Source organism: Chelonia mydas, chromosome 2 (genome assembly GCF_015237465.2).
Source record: "Chelonia mydas isolate rCheMyd1 chromosome 2, rCheMyd1.pri.v2, whole genome shotgun sequence".
Classification (NCBI taxonomy): domain Eukaryota; kingdom Metazoa; phylum Chordata; order Testudines; family Cheloniidae; genus Chelonia; species Chelonia mydas.
The window spans coordinates 98,896,782-98,918,449 of NC_057850.1; the positions used below are offsets into that span (position 1 = coordinate 98,896,782).

Here is a 21,668-nt window from a genome sequence, read left to right on the forward strand (position 1 = left end):
TAATATATCTCCAGACCCACAGAGAGCCCTTTGCAGAGTTTGGGGGATGCGAGGCAACAGCACCATGGAGACAGCTCAATTTCTCCTTCCATTTTGTGAAGAGGAAAGCCAGAGAAAGAGGGAATCCTCTCCATGTAGATTCCAAAGGTATACTCTGGGCCAGAGTATATCAGAATATGTGAACACCATTAAATTAGAAAAAAAATTAAAGGGACTTTAATAATTATCTCCCCCACTCCCCTTTAGACAATATCCTTTAACAAAAACAGGGATTTAAAAAAAATCTTTAAAAAATTAGCTACATTTCTTGTTGGGTGAGTAAAGGAGAAGTATCTGGGAGGGAAGAATTGACGTGAAGAGTAAAGGGTAAAAAGCCTGAATAAGCTTGTGTTTAGTATTCTATTTTATTTTTCTTTGCTTTACCTGGATGGTGTATGTGTGGGAGGGGTGAGGGATTTTACATTTAATCCTTTAACCCTCTGTTCCTCTCCCTTTTAGCACAAATTCCAATGAAAGAAGGAAAGAATTGTCACTATAGTATTATTGTGGAAAAGCTCTGCAAAAAAGCCTCAGTGCTCAAGGTTTTCATGAGCCTAGATAAAAATCCACAGGAGGCTACAGGGAGGCAAGAAATCACCCCTGACAACACATTTTACCTGGCAGTCCAACATTGTTTATCAGCATAATAAAAAGTGCCAATACTTACCACCTGTCTAAAATATGCAGCAATAATAAACACAGTTACAGGGCATATTATGGTCAATGATGAGATATTAATTTATATCCCTGGAAGAAAGGGAAGAAGGCAAAGGCTATGATGCCTCACAGGGGGCAAAGATTGCTGGGGATCAGGCCGAGGTCTTTTTCTCTCTGATGAGCATCAGTGGAAAATTGCATTGATTTTTTTTTTAAGTTATAAAATAATAATCCCTATGTTATATGATCAAATTACAGAAACAAATGGCCAGGATATTACCTTTCTGCTCCTTCGTTGGCTAGTTAAAAGTGTGTGTGTTTCTTGTACATGGTTAAAAATGAATTAATTCAGCTGATCTTTTTGTGCCAGGACAGAACTAAATAGATAGTGCTCTGTCATCATCCTCTACACTAGAGCATTACTGACCCATTTCTTCTACTGTCTCAAAGTGCCAAACTGCACTTCCCAACAGCTTTCATACTGGTTTCCTCTTCCTATAGTTTCTCCCTGCTGGAGTCTTGAGAAACCCCCTAGGTCCCCATAGTTTCAACCTCTCCTCCCAGTCTCCTGATGATGGAGGAAGGAGAGCTAGAGCTATGAAAGATTCTTATCAGTAACATTTATAGCCAGAGCAAAAAACTCAGCTAGTTTGCAATGTGAGCATGGTGAAACAGCCCAGTTCCATACATAATTTTTGGACCCAGGAACCTTTACTTTAATGGCAACATAACACTTTTTGCTCTCTGTACACAGTAGGTATTATTGTTGAAGATGGATCTCAGGAGGTGGTTGCAGAGGTCAAAATGTCACTCTCCAGATAGGAATGCAGGGATCTGTGACTGGATCACTATGGTAGAGAGCTGCAGGTTGCAGCTAAAACCAGGCTCTGGTTTCTGTGAAATGGGAATAAAATAAATTAATTATTGAACATAAGCTCTTTGTGCTTTGATAAGAACAATATTTTGTCTATTTTACTGAAATCGAGGCTGAGTGGTTTCAGTTTGGTTTGTACCGAAAACTTGTGACAGTCAAACAATTAGGTTATATCTGTTGCCCAAACCCTCTGTTATTACGTACATTATGCAAAGAGCTTATGTTAAATGTTGCCTTTGATATCTTGGGTTTGGATCAGCTGCACAGGTAGAAGGTGAGCCACACCTCCTTTACTGGAGAGAAAAAACACAGAGCAGTGTCTTCAGAAATGGCACCCAATACTGGGGTAAGGGACACAGACAGAGCTCTATACACATGCACAAACACACACACGTTAACACTTGAAATTTTAGTTCTATTTTTACTAGTGTTAAGTAAACCAATGGAACATTCTCGTGCAGACAGGACAAACTTTTGTTGCTAGTCATCTTAACACAACGAGGTACATGTATGTATGTCCCAGGACAAACATTTTGTTAGTGTCTACACCAGGATTTACAATTGTGTTTGTTAATGTGTGCTATTAATGTGCTCAAGCATAACTAAAAGTTGAAGTGTAGAAAAGCCCTTACATGTTTTTGTTATATAAATATAAACCATAAAATTGGCGGCCTTTTGGAAGGAGGGGAACTGAACTTATCTATGGAGCTTTTGTTCCCCCAGGTTTGGGGTTAAAATTACTTCACTTCATGAAAATGCCAAGGAAATACATTTTACAGTAAGCAAAGAAAAAGAGGGAAGGAATAGAAGGACACAGCTCCTCTACTAACAGATTTTATTTAAATGTTTCCAACTCATGCACCAATTTCCACCATATTTTCACCATGCTGTTACAACATATTACATGGAATCATCTTCCAGACGAAATAAAGAAAATAAGAATGATTTTAAACGGCTCTGAGAATTTGGGGGTAGGAGGAGTCAGCTACAAGTATTTCACCTGGAATTTTTATTGCCCTGGATAATAAGGTAGCACGTAACTGTTCCCATGTAGTTGTATCAGGAAGTATTTAAGTGGACTGTCTCCCCTACTGCTTAGAATGCGCATCTCTCCAGCTGCATACTGAGGGTTGCTGGGATTCGGAAAGAAATGCTCATGAAACATGACTTTCACAGATTTTTGGCCCATCTGGAGCACTAGATCAGCATATGGTGAGGCAGCACAAACTATTTTGATCTTGTATACTACCTGACTAGTGAGGAGGTGCTGATCTAAGCTCTTTCGCCAACACTAACCATCTCCAACTTTATTGTTCAATTTAAAAACAAAAACAAAAAAAAAACCTGGTGTTTTGGCCAGCCATACTGGAATGACATTCCCCAAACAATACAAAGATGCTCACAATAAACTGGCTGCTGCTGATACTATTCGACCTTAGGATAAATGGGGGCGAGTGGGGAAAAGTGTAAGGGAGGAATGTTTTTTAATATAAAGTGTAGGGTTATCCTTGGGCTAGAGACAGAGGTATAGTTTAGAAAAAGATAAGGAAATAATAACTAAAGCTGCATGCTTTATTACTTCAGGTAAAAATATCTTATGAATAATATAATCATTGTCTCTGGTTATTGGGTATGAAAAAGATAAGTGTAATCAGTGTACTGTGATACAGGAACATTAACACTTTCACACTGACTGGATATAGACTCGGAAATGTGTTAAGAATCACTGGGTCATCTAAGTGGAGGATTATTCTACACACAGGCCCTAGGTCAATTTAAATTATTTAATTTATCTCAGTGACCGCGGGGGCCTAAACATCCCTTCCTGATTTTTATCTTTCATCCTGTTAGCGTAGATTTAATGTTGAGGGATCAGGGATATGAAATTCTAGCACGGAAGTGTACAGCAATCCAGGTGCTGGCTTTGGTAGGGTTAATAATGGAATAGCAGAGCAAACTGACTCAAATTATATCAAGGACATTTTCTTACCAAGGAGCTTTAATCAGTCCCCCTGCACACACACACGCACACTTCAGTAGTATACCAAGGGTTCTTCCAGTGCTCACTGGCTTGTTACAAGCTTTAAAAGAAGGGATGATGCATTGTAAATAATACAGTGTCTTGTCCTGTGTCTCACTATTTCCTTTGGAGTAGAGCTGGGCTGGAAGAGGGATACACAGCCCACCCAGCTGCCTAGAATTATCTGCAAAAATCATAGTGGAACATGAAGCAAAGGGTAGAATGCCCGGTTTTCATTCAATCCTTTTACAAACAATTGTTTGTGACCAATGTTGGGAGGGTCTTTTTAGGGGGCATGGGATTAAAGCACCTAAATACTACACTGATTGGCTGTTAAGATTCTGTCTACTTTAGGTATTTCTAATGAATGTGACGATGTCCTGTCACACCGCATGGAATGCAGAGATAGTCAGCTAACTCAGTCAGTAAAGTAAGAACTGCTGAGCACCTGCAGCGTCCATTGACTTGAGTTGGAGCCGTGAATGGTCAGCACTTTAAAGAATCAAGTCCTGAGTGTCTCTAGTCAGGTGCTAAAATATATATTGAAATCAAGGCACCAAAAGCTAGTTGTTATTTTCTTGAAATTTTGGCCAAGTGCCTCTATGGGGAGAGAGAATGCTAGTGGGATGGATAGGTAATCAAAGGGGAGGAGAGAAAGCCTTGGGATTAGCATTTCAAAGAGGCACTAAGACGGATAATATCAATGTTTAATTTTAAGCATTTTTTCAAGTTATCAATTTAAATTTTCACAATTGCACATAAATATGGGGCAGGTCACACAATTATTTAAAATGACAGCAGACACTGAGATTCTAAAAGTTACAGCTTTAAAATCTTTCAAATACAAATTGTCAACATCATGTTTCGAAATATACAAACTAAATAGCCTTAAATCAAACTCTAATGAGTTCTCTAGCAGCATTTTTTTTTAACTTTGCTTATCTTTACTTTTCTATCATCAGTGGAAATGTTTTCTGTTGGGGAGTATGTATTTGGTTAAATCAACGTTTATCAGTATTTACCCATAAAAATTTAATTCTTCCAAACCTATTTATATTGAACTATTTGTAATTATAGTCTTGTCTCGATATCTCATTCAAATTAAGCCACTGAGGCAGCTGAATATAAGTTGACCCCAGATACAAGACAATTTGAAGATGAATTTATCCCACCTGCTTAAAGACAAGACATGACACCATTCAAGAAACCCGTTCAAACCCAGCCTGAAGTGGTAAAATATCCACCCTAGCTGTGAGATTCCTGATGCCCCTGATTTAACTAGAATTAATTGACTCCATTGGATTAAATTCTGCATTGGCTCAATACTTTTGAGCTTCAAGTTGCTTCACTTTCGGATATGAAGTTAGATTTATACTGATATTTGGATATTTTCCCCTAGTGTTCATGGAGGAACTGGATGGTAGGATCTCATCATAGCACTGCAATGCCTCCAACTGTAAGAAGATTCAGCATAATATGTTTACTGACCAAACAACATAATCTTTCTGAAGAAGAAGCCACTTAGTTTGAAAAGTTATGGGGACTTAAAGGACAGCATGCCTCCCTAACTGAAGCATTCCATGAAAAAATTCATCTCACAGCACCAAAAAAAGCCCCCAGATACCTTACAAATCCAGGCCATTCAACATCATTGCCAAATGCATTACTTTTTAGAAGAGCCACCAAGAATAATTACAAATTTGGTAAAATACATGCTGTTTTGAAGGACTAACAGGGGCACTGTGCACAATGAGGCCATGTTGTTTCATAAACATTCTGATTTTGTTTTGTGAGAGTGTACACCACCCAGTTTTACTTTGAATTCTGGATAGCAATAAATCCCAAACTTCAAGGAAAATTTAGCTGAAACCATTGTTTCCGCTCCTCCCCTCTCCCCCCATCCCCATCTGATTACTTCCTGAAAACATAAGTTAATTCAGATTTCCTTGGTCACTTGAAACTCAGCCCCAATTTGCTCAAAAATAGCCCGATTTCACTGAAAGGTTTATAAACTCAGCAATCTTCTCCATGAGTCTGGCTTACGTTTCCAGTTTACGATAAAACCTGAAACCAAGAAAAAGCGAAGGCCAAGTTTCCAGCAAGAGATTAAGTTAAACCAAAATCTCAGATACAAGACACCTCTGGAGAAATTTTGATCTAGATCCAAACTTTGCAGATTGGGCCTCTCTAGGTTTCCGGATTTATTCCAAAAATCTGACACATGAGTCACAAGACATCTGACACCCTAATAGGCCTTTGAAGACTACTGCAAGTTTTCAGTGCTGGAATGGTTTATCGTATTGTGGTTGGGGAATTTTTTGTTCTCTTTTTGAATCTTTTTTGTCAACTAGTAAAAGAGTCCTGGCAGTGTCCTCCAGCCTCATACCTTTCCTACTTCTAGACATGGTTGTACTTAACAAACATAAGTTAGTGCCTCAACATTTCACACAGACCTCATTCTGAAAGTTTCAGTTTCCCTTTCCTTGTCTTCAAAGAAATGGGGTTCATTCTCTCAGCTGTAAAGCTGTTCTATGCAGAGTGAAAGACATTTCAGGAAACACTGTTGAGAGCAGTCAAGAAGGAAACTGCTTGCTACGTCTAGGGTCAAAGGGGGAACTGAAGAGAATGTTTGCTATTTTGCATATGGACATCATTGAAATGTTTGATGTTTATTAATTGCAGTGCAGTTATTTTAAAATTAACATTAAGGTTCAATTTTTAAAAGGTTACTTTTCTGGAAGGTTGTTGTTGTCTCCTGATACCTAGAATTCTATGAGGTCAGTTGCTGCAGAGATGGACTATATTTGAGTAATCATAAAGTGAGCAACATGAGACCAGATGTCAATTAGGCAGGAAGAAGAAGAAACTAGGTTTTCCTGAAATGAGCAAAACCAGAATTGCACAGGATAGGAGGGAATCTATCCAGTGAATCAGTGAGTGAAATAGATTTGCGTGTCATTGCGGATAATCAGCTGAAAATTAGCTCCCAGTGTGATGCTGTGGCCAAAAGAGCTATGGTGATCTTGGAATGCATAAACAGGGGAATCTTGAGTAGAAGTAGAGAGGTTATTTTTCCCCTGTATTTGTCACTGTTGCAACTGCTGCTGGAATACTGTGTCCAGTTCTGGTCCCCACAATTCAAGAAGGATGTTGTAAATTTAGAGATGGTTCAGATAAAAGACCCAAGAATGATTAAAGGACTAGAAAACATACCTGATAGTGATAGATTGAGATATTTGAGTCTATTTAGCTTAAGAAAAAGAAGGTTAAGGGGTGACTTGATAACAGTCTGTAAGTATATATATGGGGAACTAATATTTAATAATGGGTTCTTCAATCTAACAAACAAAGGCATAATACCATCCAGCGGCTGAAAGTTGAAGTGTGAAGAAGTCATACCTGACAGTTTCAGAAGGATGAGTGAAGGCAGGTATATCAGTTTTAGAACAGTTAAAGCCTTATTTCCTATGAACTGAGATTACCTCAGGTTAATTAAGGACACCTGTGTCTAATTAAGAGCAGCCTGTGACCTTTAAAAACCTCTTTCAGTGAGAGGGAAAAGAGGAGGGATGAAAAGCAAGCTGTAGAAGGGCTGCGTGCGGTGAAGGGGAAAAGATTTCTCCTAGGTAAAGAGCTGATTTTCTCTATGAGGGAAATCTTATGTTTATTTGTCATTAGGGAGATGGCCTTGGTTCCCACAGTGGGTTAGAGAGGGTATCTAGCGATTGGTAAGCAGCTCAAAAGAGGCAGTACTCCAGTGGCAGATAGGAAATTTATTTTTTTAGTTTAAAGGGGCCTCTTGATCCAACCCTAATGTGAAGAATTAAACCTCTAGAATAAGACTGATTTACCCCAGGTTCCCCACAACACCTGAAGGAGAAAGTCTGAGCCTGATGTGACAAAAGAGGTGCATTGTCACAGAAGCTAAACAAATTCAGATGACAAATAAGGTGTACATTTTTGATAGTAAGGGTAATTAACCATTGGAACAATTTACCAAGGGTTCTAAGATTGGATGTTTTTCCTAAAATATATGCTCTAGGAGTTATTTTGGAGACGTTGTCTGGCCTATGTTATACAGAAGGTCTGAGTAGATGATCACAATGGTCCCTTCTGGCCTTGGAATCTATGCCCAGGAAATAAGAGAGCAGATTAGATCAGAGCAATCCTGAGGGGGCAATAGCAAACTCGGGAAATTCATAAGTTTCTGAGGAAAACAGGAAAGGCCAGTTCCATTGCAAGTTGGCTGAAAACCTCCTGACTAGGAAAGCTATTTGGAAAGTGTTTATAAGCCAAATATTTCAAACTTGTGTCTTAAAAATGTTTGTTGGATAAAGTGGCTTGATTTGCTATTTACTTCATGGAGGCTAGTGGTGTTCTAACAATGGTTGCAGGAATTCTTGACCTGTTCAAGGGCTGAATGGGCCCCCAGTTTAAAATTGCTCCTTCCAGTACATAAGAGATACCAATTATCCTCCCACTGCATCTATATTCCTTGCCTCAATTAAAATAAAAATTGAGACATTACTTTGTCTTTCTTCACCGAGTAAAGTATACACAAACAACCTTTCTATGCAGCCTTGAGATTTTTCTCCTCCTCTGCCTCAAATAAGTGAATGAAATTGAAGTTTATAGACATGCTGGAGCTTGTAACATTTGAAACATTTGCCAGTGTTTGCAACTCCCCAAATGCACAGCCTCATTTGCAGCCCAATCAAACTCAGTAGTTGTAACAGTTACCTAGGCAGGTCTTACTCTAGAGTTTAAAATTCCCCACCTACAATATATATAGTTAGTCTTAATAAATAAATGACTTGGACCATGCATTATATATCACTCAAATCCATGAGGACACAAATTATGTATAATACATCGGCTGTGTAATTTATTTATTAAGCAAAACGTGAATTTTCCATGCTTGTGTTTTGAGGCACAGTTTGTCACACACAGCTAAATGATGTATTCTTATTAGTCCCACTCAATTACCAAGTCATCCCTCTGTGCACTGTATATTTGTTAATGATAGTGCCACAACACTGCGTCTACAATACCTGTGATTTTAGTGATTCATAACCACTCACTAAAACTGTGAAAATGATAAATTGACTGCTGTTGATTAAGTGCCGCCAACAGTATGTTTCATATGTGTTTGTCACAGTTAGAAGTTAAAGAAACAGCATTGCTCCAATCATTTAAATAACTAATTAAGCAGAGCTCTCACTAGATATAGAGAGCTCTTCAGGAGAGGGGAAAAAATATGCTAAAATAAGCGTGGCAATGGTTTTTGCATGCATATGTACATTGAAACCTTTTTTGATACAGCCCAGATGTTCATTATTTATTTATGGCTAACAAAATAAAAAAGATAGATAATCTAAAAATTAAGAGTGAAGAACCTGGTATGGAATGGAGTCCTTCCAGGCTCACTTCACAGGGCTGATTTGATGGCTTTAGCTGATCTGAGATTAACTTGGAACAACAGTGCGCTGCAGTAACATGTAAAGCAGTCCTTGATGACAACACTTTAATCGGGGGCAAATAGAGGGGGTAGGTAAAACACTCAGGCACCACTGTAGGGAAAAGGTTTGGGCATTTGTGCCTAAAGAATGGCTGATAAGGGGGAGGAGGGATATCCCTTTCAAACACAGATTAATTATCCTTAGTGCTTTGGTTACTGTTTTTGTCTCCCTTTAGATTAATCCTGTATGGAGTCCTCGGAGCTAATATTAGAAACTGAGTGGAACAAGACCAAGAAAAGTGGATGTTCCTCTGCCAACAGTTTGAATTCTATCTAGTATGCCAGAGTAGACCAATGAAAATAGAGTCCTGCTGACTCATGGTCATCTTATTAAGACCACAAAAAGGAGTGGGGAAAAACCAAACAATCTCTTTCTCATTTCCACTTTTGAACTAAGTGGATAGATGACAGAGCAGAGTATGGGATTCTGCTTTTTTGAACTAGTGGTCTTCAATTAACTAATATCTCCAAGAATTGCATTTAAATAGGCACTCTTCATTCCAAAGTACTTTACACATTTGATACATAAACCACTAAGGAACTGCACCCATCTCCATGGTAGAAAGCAGCACCCAAGTGGCACATAGACCGCTGCATAGCAGAGGAAGGAGCAGGGTATCTGACCCTTTCACCACTTCTCGGAGAGAACATGGGCATCAAAGAAATGTGTGGTGAAAGTTTAACCTATTAAAAAGCTTCACCACTAGATAGCTTTATTTCTCATTACACACATCAGAAAATACTTTCCACATACCCTACATCCATCTTTCTCATATCATTTTGCATATTGAATGAATAGTGAGAAACTATTTTCTTGAAGTTAACTTCTTACATCAGCAGGTAAGCCCAGTGACTGTATTAAACGGAAGCTTGCTCTGACTGCATGGTTATCCCTTTTCATGCACATTCACACTACTGAAGTTTTGTTCATATAAATGTGCTTGGAAAGCAAATTTAGGGCCTGTACCACAAATTTACTTCAACATGAAATGAAATTCAATTCATGACTACTTGAAGTATGTTTTTGGTGGAAATAGTTAATCAAGGTTAAGTTTTCCAATCAGGGAATACAAATAGTTTAATGTGATATAGATGATCTAGTCACACAGCTGTAATGTCTCAACATGAACATTGAATGCTCTACTGTCTCTGTGAGAACAGTTCACAAGCAATCAATAGACTGTAATTTATATGCAGAACATTCATGTAAACTTTTTGAAAACAGAACAATTGTTTTCAGTCTCTTTGGACTACCCACAAACAGGAAATGAGGCTCAGTTCACCTAGTTGCTTGCTGACTTTCACTAATGGCTTCCGTGTCATTGCTATCTTCCTTTCCAGTTTGGATTGTTCCACGGAAAATGAAACATTCATCTGGGTTCCTATCCTCTGGTCTTTCCTTTAAGTTTTCCGCTCCTTATTATCTTTATTCTTTTACTTTTTTATAGAATATTTTTTAAAAGTCTCTTCTCCTCTCTTCTTCTCCCGTTCAGTTATTTCCTATCTTCCTTCCCAGCTGCATGACATTACCCCTGCTGTATTCTAATCTTTGTCCCCCTAGTGGCCTAAAATGATCACCCCTTTGTACCTTCTGGTTCATTAATTGGCTTTGAAGCATCTGATGCCATTTTTCTATATGTTGCCTTAATTCTGACCATTCTACCAGAAATGTCTGTTTTCATTCTCCAATTTTTTCCTGAGCTTCACTTCTTAAACTTCCTTTCTCTCCCATCAGTAGATAATATTCTGTCCTACCAGTTTCATCTCTGTAACCAAGAACATGGGTCTAGCACTTTTATGAGTGATGCTGAGAGTGGGACTTTCCTTTACAGCATACCCACCTAGAGAAATAACCAAAACATTATTTCTACAGGGATATTTTGTTCTGAAGATGTTTATTTGGCACCTATTTTCTTTCCATTAAACAGATGTCAGAAAGGTCTCAGTACAGGCCTAATAAAATGACCTTAAATTCTGATACTCTTTGGCATTTTATGTATTTATTTGCAGATCTGTAAGGCTTGTGGATAAAATAGATGCCTGTTAAATGTATAGTGTGGCTGATGGTAAAAATGATTTCTTTTCACAGGTTTGTTCTTTACAACCAAGCAGTCTTAAGAATTTTGCCATTTACATATCACAGTATAAAAATTTTTCACAGTAAATCTGCTTAACAACTTTATTTATAGAAAATGACAGGTGCATTTTTATGACACCTAGTACTTTAGGTCTTAATTTTGACAAAATTGTTGTTTTATCCTCCAGTTATATATAATTAAGTTTCAAATAGCCACTGTGTATAAAGAGTTTAGGATTGTGGATAAGTCTAGAATTGGTATTTGAAGGATTAATGTGTCAGTATTTGTGTATGTTTTTCTGTGAGCTTTTCAATGCAAAATAACATGAGATTTGACCTTCCCAAAGTATTTAATTCCCTAGATAGTGAATCTACCATGAAAAAAAACAGACCTTGTGTGATTTTGGCCCCAGATACTACTTTCTTAGGCACTAACTAAGCAAATGAAAAATATAAACATTTGCATATAAAGAGTTATTTATCTCTTGGTTTTGTTTTACAAGAATCTAAATGCATAGTCCAATTCCCGGTTCTCTCTCAGCTCACTTTATTATGTGTATTGTGACAACAACTAGAGTTCCCAGACAAGGATCAGTGCCCCATTATGCTAGATATTCTATACACATAATGAAAAGATAGTCCCCACCCCAAAGAGTTTTCTGTGATAAATGTATTGCTAAACTACCTGCATCTCTTTGACTGAGAGACCATGTCTAGAACGTACAGTTGTGTCCTCAGTCTCTGAGCTAGGGCAAGTTTGACCTCTTCTGCTCTTACTGAACTCACCATGTATCACCTTAACAGCCAGTTGCGGGTGCAGTTCTCACCTGGAAATGCAAAAAACCCAAGCAGCACCTTCTTCCAGCCCCCACTGCTCCCTCTCTCCTTGTTCTGTTGCTGCCTAAGTTACTGGTTACTTACCAATCCTAGCCCAAAAGCACCTGAAGAACTCTTATCTCCCACTCTCTGAATATTGGAATTTCTTTTTCTTTCTCTCACTGCCTGTATCTCATACGTTCTCTTAAGAGTGGCATGTGTACAACAAGCGATATGGGCACGTATCAGTGTGGTTCAATCATCCTCTGCCCGTGTAGTGGTGCTTCTCACTCATCTAAGTCAGGAGCACCTAACTGGGCACATAGGAGGCCTCCAAACACTTTTGAAAATCCCCCAATGAGTAGCCAGCTCCTTAGCCATTCTTCTGACACCTGTCCTTTGGGACTGCTCATCCTCTAGAGCATTCAGGGGAATTAGGTGCAATTAACAAACTTTTCTGAAAAATCTCCTGAGCCCAGACATGTGCTGAGCTCTGTTTGGAGTTTATGGCAGGCCTGTTGCGCCTGTATAAGCTTTTGAACATTCTGCCACTAATTGAAAGTTCTCTTCTCTTCTTCCTACCCCATCTCAGTCCTACTTTCTTATTTATTTAGAACAGTCAACCACAACATCGGATGTACACCATGCCCAGTACGCTGTGAACTACAGTAGCCCTAAGTTTGAAAAACACACAGCTCACATCAACTGCATTGTTCATCCATGCTCAGTAAAGTAGATTTGAAACTCTGTAGCCCCTGAATTGCTATGAACTAGGTGGGACCCATTTCTAAAAGCTTCAGGACCCTGTAAACGGATCTAAGGTGCCACCTCAGCCTAAGGGAATGTGCATCAGCTGAGGTGCTATAACGGGTCTGAGTTCTGTTCTCCTTCTTCCACTGACCGTTCTCAAGTCTCTGCACTTACTAGTCCTTATTTAGAAAAGCTTCATATCATTCCCATCCATAAGGGAGTAAGTGACTAACCAAAGGTAACAGGCCACAGTTGGGAACAGAACCAGGATTTTTGCTGTAACAAACCCATAATTCACTAGATCATAAGAACTGTCAGAAAAATTCTTTCAAGTTTACATGCTTTAGTTATATACATAGTAAATAGGGCTACTCATGCTTACATACCTTTTGTCAGGTCTCTTCAGATCAACAGATGAAAGAACTATGTAGTCAAAAAATTCTTGTCTATTTTAGTAAGACCTAGGAGGGTTGAATGATTAATTTTATCCTGTGGGTTATGCCTTGGTCCAAGTGCTAAAAGACCTAGGTTCAACGTATGGGTCTAGCACTTATTTGCTGTGTGAACTTGGGCATGTCACCTAATCTTCCTGTTAACATCAGTCGACTGGGGTTATTAAAACATATTTCTCCACCTGATAGTTGTGTGACGTGGAGATGAATGTTTGTTCAGTTCTTTCCAAAAGTACAACTCTAAAATAATTACTTATTACTATTTGTCTCCCACAGCTTGAAGGAACAGAGAGTACTGCATAGGGAAGACAGATACTTTTCACTCTCTCCTATTTTACTGCCTTCTACAGATCCCAGATAGGGCAATCTCAGAGGATACAAGTAGAGAGTGGGAAGGGACGCAGAATGCTGGGCACGAATATCTTCTGTGGAGAGAGATGATTTAAAAACAAAGTGAGGAAGACAGCATTCACCATATTAGTGGAGCTTTCAGCTTCTACTGCAGGAGGTGACTCAGTGCTTTAACTAGCACCAGTTCAAATCTAAGCAAGATTGGCTCAAACCTCATCTTTAAGGTAAACTGCAAGGAATATATTTTATTGTATTTTTATTGTCAGGTTAGATCTTAAAACGTGAAGCTCTGTTGGCTGTGTGAGGGTGCACATGTTAAAGATCCTACAACAAACTTTGTAAGAGCAGAGGTTTGCTGTAGGGTCAGATATCCTCCTCCTTCCCCTGCTGTGCAGCGGTCTATATTTGAATTTAGTCATCTGTGCTACTATATCTTCATGCACAATATGAATACATAAGGAGGGCTGCAAAGAGCCAGTGACAAGGCAGCCCATGAAAGCTTATGCTCTAATAAATTTGTTAGTCTCTAAAGTGCCACAAGTACGCCTGCTCCTTTTTTCGACAAGGCAGTATTACTCCAAATATCCAACATGTGACTAAGGCAGGTGCTGACAACCACCAGGTTTTTACCACATCTTGTAGTCTGTTGGAATCAGTACATCTGGTAGGAAGGGACAAGCAAAGTCCAACCAGCAGTGATTGATTTTGGCTCCTGTTCAGTTGAACCTGGAAAGATTCAGTTTTGAATGGGCCCTGCCTACCCTCCTGGCTGTTCTACCAGTTCATCAAAATGGAACTCAGTTTAAATGTGACAGCAGATCTCTGACCTTGGAAAGAAGTTTCAGTTTACAAAACTGTACTATAATATTATGCAAGCCAGAAAATAAGGTATTTTATTGAAATGGCTGGAGGCCTTTGTCAATCAGTCTGAGTGCAAGGATTTGCATAGGTACTATATTTCTCAATAAGTGTGCTGTGAATATGCAAATCTCTCCTCTGTTTGGGTATCTAATCAGTCTTCTCCAACTGGATCCTGTACTCCATTTTCAAAATTGTTTTCCAGCAACAAAAATGTCACCTCAGCTTCTTATTCCTTTCAGTTAAAGAACGAAAACTTTAAAGTTTACATGGAAGAAAGCACAGGAAATGGGGCTTTTAAATGGATAAAAGGGAACATTGTTAAAAGATTAAATAAAACTTTTGACTTATCTCTCCGCTCTCCTCCTCCTCCACTCTCCACAAGCCAGGAAAGCTACTGTCTCCACAATACTTAATTTGTGTTTACACTGAAAGGCTCCCAGTCTCTGTCTCCCAACTTCTGAAACACAATATAAACTAAAGTAAATTATGGTTATTCTGAGGACAAGAACCTGTTGACCTCTAGGAAGGGAAGGAGGAGAGACATAAAGAGAGGTATGAGAGATAAGGTAGGAAGGAATGAGGGGAAAGGGTTAAACAACAGTTTACCGTCAGAAGCTTGATGGCCTGTTTCCTCTTCATTTTTATTTAAAATTGGAAAATTTAATACAAATATTCAGTTTAAGGAGGCTTCCTGTTAATTTGGCAATGACCATATTCTGGCCTAAATGCGCTATTGACTTTTGTTCTTGAAAAATATTGACTGTAATGCATTTTATTTGAGTGTATAGACATGCACTGATCCAGTGGTCATGGCACATATAAAATCTTTATAAAAATGACAAGTAACAATTTTTAGGACTTTTTCTCCAAAAAGTAAGACCCTCCATATCCCACAAAACTAGTTTCCATTTATGCATCTCTTTAGCTCTCATCTTCCAGACAAAACTTGGGAGAGCTAGAAAAGATATTTGGCCACAGAGTTCATTCAGGCCAAGTTACAGTTAATGCCTTGTAAAATGGAAGCATCATCAAATTCTTCTAAGAGTGAGACAGTTCCCAGTAACTTGCAAAGTTATTAATGGAGTGTTTAGGCCTTTGTCAGGAATATACAGTCACTGGGCTTCTCTCCTGATGTAAGAAGTAAATTATGATTTCAGTGGAAAGTTACCCTTCCAGAACTGAGACAACTGTCTGAGCTAAAACATAAAATAATGAGACAGTTCCTAGTACCTACAGGAAATACAGAATAATGATGTATTACTTCCTGCAAGAATTAGAAAGACAGGGGCTAAGAGAAATTTTATTTTGAGCAGTAAAGTCATCTAACATGGAGACTCTCTCCAAGAAGCCAAATGGAAACATGTCTTCTGCTTATCTGTGCTCACCCCCTAGCCATAGGATAGACTTAGCCGATCTGGGACAAAGAAGAAATACAGTGACTCCAGTATTGCTGCTAACCCAAGTATTCACGATCATGAGTCAATGCTACCTTCCCTCTATTCATGGAACTGCCTTAAAAATCATGAGACTTTTTAAAAGTAGAGGGTAGATTTGAGGCTCTTTATATTTGCCTTTTGGATTTTGAGCCATTAGAGTACACAATTTTTCAAGCATTCCTCCACAACCCTGAAGGCTAGAAACTTTTTTAAAGCTGATTCTCTCACATAATCACCCAATTCCAGGAGCTGGGGCTTAAAGAAAAACACCAGAGATCACAAGTTATGTGATTAAAATCAGAAGAATTGGCAACACCCACCATGTGGCCTCTCTCAACAGAGCAGATTCAGATTTTAAATACATGAACTGATAAAGCAGATAAACGTCATTTATCCAGATTGAGCCAAAAGGTTCCAAACAGAATGGCACAATCACTTTTACATACTGTCCCCAAACAAAATCTGAGCAAGCCAATGCTGTCTTAGAAGTGGCACTCAAACTGAAGCTCAGTTTCAGTACTTTTGTGGTTCCATTCAGCTTATTAAACCATATGCCTAACTTCTGACTATAATGCCAGGACAGACCAGAGACACAATCAATATTAAGTTATGCTTTGAGCCTACTTCTGGCACTGTTCCCTGTAATTCTTACTGTTTCCTTAAATAGTAAATTCATTAATTACTGGGATGCTAGGTTGCTTTTAGCAAACATGCTGTTTTGATTTCTGCTGCCTTCTTGTTAACAGATTTCAGTCTATCTACAGTCAGATCTCAGTTACAATTTACACAAATACACTATAACCCTACATTTTCAGCCCTGGTTCTGAAGGTGCCCTCAGACTGACATAACCAAGCAAACTGAAGTGCCTAGGCACGACAGAGTGAGTTAACAATGAGCTGCAGGCTTTAAGTGAGTTTCCTACACCAAATTCTGGCCTCGGCTACAGCAGGGTGTAAATCCAGAATAACCCTCCATTTCTAATCTGATCTATACAGGGTATAAATCCAAAGTGATGGCATTGAATGAGTTACTCTGGATTTATACCCTGTGTAGATGAGGTCAGAATCTGGCCCACTGGATTTATTTTTCCTTCAGTATTTGCCACACCCTGAAGATAAGTTGTGTGTGCAAGAAACAGACTAGTCTCTTTGAATTTAGTCATTTGTGCTACTTTGCATCAGTTTTAGTAAATAGAGTGCCTTCCATTTTTCCTTCTCAGACATTTTCTTTCTTTTTAGAGAAAGCTTTAAAAAAAAAAAAAAGTGAGGCATGCTTTTCTTCGTGAGTCTTCGGCCTTACGTAGTGGCCTGTCCTCCCAGTGTCCTTCCCCAGGCCCCGAGTCATGCATCACTCATCTTGTCACATTGAACTCCAGATGCTCCTACCCTAGAGAATGCTCTGACTCTTGCAATTTTTCTTCATTCTCACTAACAATTTGGTAATGAAATATTGATTTTTAGTTAGATTCATATTGATGCTATTAGGTTTGCATTGATAAATCATGCTGGCCTCCTGTCTGAGAGGCTAGAAAGTGCTACACTGAACCCTGGAGATTACAATCAACTCATTGATGTGTTAATTTGATGGATTTTTTCGTTCTCTTAGAAGGAGTGGGAGGGGTAGGGGAAGATTTTTCAGTAGGGCCGTTGTAAAGTTTTCACAGTGAAGTCAGGGACAGTAATTGCGGGTCTTTCTGGGTACATTCCCTTCAAAGGTCTCTTTCTGCTTATTTGGCCAGGACATTAAAAAAAAAAATGGGGAGGGGATGTGGGGGTAGGAGGGAGAAGAAGTCAAGGGTAGAGAGGATATGACACACCTTGTAAACGGAGCTCCAGACTCCCACAGGGGGGTAAAAAAAATATAGGAGCAGTTAAATTCCCATTACACCATCTAAAGGATGTAGTCTAAAAGCATTTCCTCCTGCTACACACGCCTCCATGTACAGCCCATGCACTGGTGAAATGAAAATATGGTGAAAATGGGAAGACCTTTGCTGGTTCTATCCTACCTGGAGACTATACTATGGGATTTCCAAACCCTCCCCCCTTTGTCTCTCTAGCAAAATGCCACTTAGAAAGCCAATGTCCACATGCATCTGCAGCCTATTTAAAACAGCCTCTAGCTTTGATTTATGGTACTGTGGAAATGTAATGCCTGTCATTAAGGGACAATACGTGCCGAACCAAAGGATTAAACTGTGATTTCCTTCAGAGACGCAGGACTTCATGGGGTTGCTACAGAGCCAGAACATGGGAGAAAGGCTTTTAAAGAATACTTAAGTGAAAATGAGGGTTTTTTTTTTCCAAAGCAAAACTATTTGCATCCAGGCTTCACATTATTAACCCCTGAAAGCTTCCTCCAGCATTCCTTCGCCCAGCCTCCGGCATTGAGGGAGCCTTCATATGAGCACAGCTAGTTTGATAGAAGAGAGACAATGAAAGCAGAACAAATTAAAATGTTACTTATTAATAAAACAAGCCCAACAGTTGAAACAATCTATAAAATACTTAAGCTGGATGCAGTTTTTTACTTGCTTGATTTCTTTCTATCTTCCTCCCCCCCCCCCCCCCCATTATTTAAAAAATACTAATGAATAACTAGCCAGATCTGCAGCATCTTAACTGACACTGCATCTAACAGCTGCTGGGCCAAAAGACTCACCACAACAGTCAGATCAAAAGAAGTCTGGCTACTTTTGATTAATACACATTGTATTGCGGGGTGGGGGTTCTTTGAAGAAACTTCATTATCAACTCCTTGGCTGCCCTTGCAAGAGTCAGCATTGCCCCATTCAAGGTTGAAGCATTTAAAAAAAAAAAAAAAAACCAGACAGGACAATTTATTATTATCCAAGACATTTTTCTAGTGACAGTTCAGAGCAAGGTGGGTGCCCTGGGAAAATCAAGATTTTTATGCCATGTGGATGACCTAGTTTAAATAAAATAAAATATATAAACCATTGGAAATGTTTCTAATTACCTTCACACCCAGACTCACTCCCCCTCCACCTCTCTTCTTCTCACTCTCTTGTGGAAACTTACAAAAGAGTCCTGTCCTAAAGAAATATGTCCTGATGTAAGGTTGTAAGAAGGCAATCATCTGTACTTTCCAAAGATGTCAGTGATGAAACTGTTAGTTAGATTTTGTTGTACTATTGACATCTTAATACCACAAATCCAGCTAGTAGGAGATCAGTAACGAAAACAGCCGAGTTCAAATTAATCTCTTTGAACCTTATTGTCAAACTGAAACCATTGTTTGACATTCTAAACTACCAACTTCATCTTCTTCTTCTTCCACTTATACAATAGGCTAAATGCAAAAGGCACTCCTCCCAAGCGAGGGATAGCTCAGTGGTCTGAGCATTACCCTGCTAAACCTAGGGTTGTAAATTCAATCCTTGAGGGGGCCATTTAGGGATCTGGAGCAAAAACTGGGGACTCGTCCTGCTTTGAGCAGGGAGTTGGACTAGATTTGGGGGGAAGGATAGCTCAGTGGTTTGAGCATTGGCCTGCTAAACCCAGGGTTGTGAGATCAATCCTTGAGGGGGCCATTTAGGGATCTGGGGCAAAAATTGGGGATTGGTCCTGCTTTGAGCAGGGGATTGGACTAGATGACCTCCTGAGGTCCCTTCCAACCCTGAGATTCTATGAACCAGCGATAACCATTCTCTGAGTATAAAGCAAAGACAAGACTGAGGTTTCACCTGCAGAAAGAGTCAGGAAATGTAAGTTATGATATCCACTGTAAGTGTAACTCTGGCCCCTTGTACATATGTAGTGGTTTTTATGACCATATAAGCTGTTAGTGAATTTACTCTTTTAGACTTTTACAGCACTGATCCCATTTCCAAGTGCTTTTAGAATTAGTTAAACACTCAATGCAAGATTTAAATTTACAATTCAGTTAACAATACATGTCCTATGGGCTAGCAACAAAATTTAAAGCATCTTCCAGACCCAACCCAAACTCCCTCACTGCAAACCCACTGGGAATTAAAGCTCAGTCTATCAGTCCAGCTCTGTCCCACATACCTGCTTCAGAAGACAGGCCACTGTGTCTCCCAAAGGCTGATAAGTCCAGGCTCTTGTGGACAAAGCAGGCTTGATATACTGTCTGGGCCAATTGCTTCAGTTGTTGTAAATCAGCATAACTCCACTGATCTCAGGATCAGGTCCTATACATTCAAGGTCACTGACTCATGATTGCAGTGGGAAGCAATTTAGAAATTCTTGACTTTTAGACATGTGCAATTTTTACTAGATCTCGGTGCTGACCTTTTTGTTGGAGGGGTGGGGGGGGGAAATATAATTACTTGAAATAGAAAAAAGAACAAAAAACACACAGTCCCCATACATTAAAGTGAAGGGGCTAGTTGAATGATCACATCCAATTAGATGTACCAACACTCATACCAGATTGCACATTTTAATCAAGTTTCATGCTCTCTAGGTCTTCTCCCCCTACATTTAAAATGCCCCTGCTGCCCACTTAAGATTTTGCAATTGCTGTAGGACACAATAAACTGAGTGCAAAACCCTAGGGTATGCAATAATTATTTGAATGTGCACTGCAATGACCATGCGTTAAAAAAATAGAGGTGGCAGATTAAGGAGGAAAATGGGATTGCTGCTAATGGATTCTTTGTGAATGGTTAGGTGATTTCCACTGATCTACTGGAGCTGGATACATACAGCTCTCTGGAGCTTTGCACCTCTGTATGTCAAAACCCTAGTGGGAAATCATGTAATAATCATTTCAAAACCACCTTTCTTCAAAACATGTCAAATTCACTTAATCTGATCTACCTTGCTTTTATCATGCCCATTGCCATGGTATCAGCGTGCCTCATCCACAGTGCAAATAAGAAGTTTTAAAAAACCAACCAACCAACCAAAAAACTTGTGAGGGTTATCTGAGCAAAAATGTAAAGCATATGGAAAACTCCTTAATAGTTGGGGAAATGTACCAATTCCACACTTACTTCTTGCAAGAAAAATCAAATGGAATTTTACTGAACTTTTTAAAACAATTCCTCATGGGGCTAGGACTAAACATGAGAGATTTCAGCCCAAAGGGGAATTTTGACAGTAAACTTTAAAACCCCTGAAACAGATTGCCTTTTCAGCTGCATTAAGCAGCATTTCCTGTTGCCGTGATGTGCTAATAGCAATATAACCTTCTGCTATCACCACCCATAATCTCAAAAAACTTGTGACTAAGCCAATTTACAGCAGCTGAGGATCTGGCCCTTTAATAGTAGTATGGAAATTTGTAAAAATTAGTGAAAATTAGTAAAAACAGAAAAAAAACCTACAACAACAACTTTACATCGCAAGATTATAGGCACTTGACCCAATCCCACTGTTCTTGCTCAGGCAAAATTCCCACTGATTTCAGTGGGAGTTCTGAAGGCCTTCCCACAGAAAGCTTGATCCTCTTTTTTGCCTCTCTTAAGGCTTGATTGTGCAAGGTTCTGAGTACTGTCAATTTCCACTGACCGTAATGGCTATACATATGATCTCATACCGGCACCCCCACACTCCTAGGACACATATTCCATCACTATGAGGCAAACAATCAAACAAAAATAAAATAAGATAATAGCAAGAGTGAAGAGTTTGACTGGAAGTATTCCTCCTGGTAGCACACTCTGGATACAATTATAAGACTAGTCTCCTTACTGTATTCACATTAAATTGGAAGAGAAAAAACAAAAAACAAAAAAGCACTGGCTGCCAAACACATTATTCAGTAATTCTCAGTTACCCTGGACACATCTATTAGCACTATTTTTAAAATCATTATTGAAGACA

General features: G+C 39.1%; 1 long non-coding RNA gene across 1 annotated transcript in view; it reads right to left on the reverse strand.

Moving 5' to 3' along the window:
- Positions 1–1,059: 1,059 nt before the first annotated feature.
- The window catches only part of LOC122464519, a 67,894-nt gene continuing 47,285 nt past the window's right edge, over positions 1,060–21,668 (reverse strand). The window contains exon 3 of the long non-coding RNA XR_006288619.1: positions 1,060–1,590. This is a non-coding gene — a long non-coding RNA (uncharacterized LOC122464519). The remainder of the gene's footprint in view (positions 1,591–21,668) is intronic.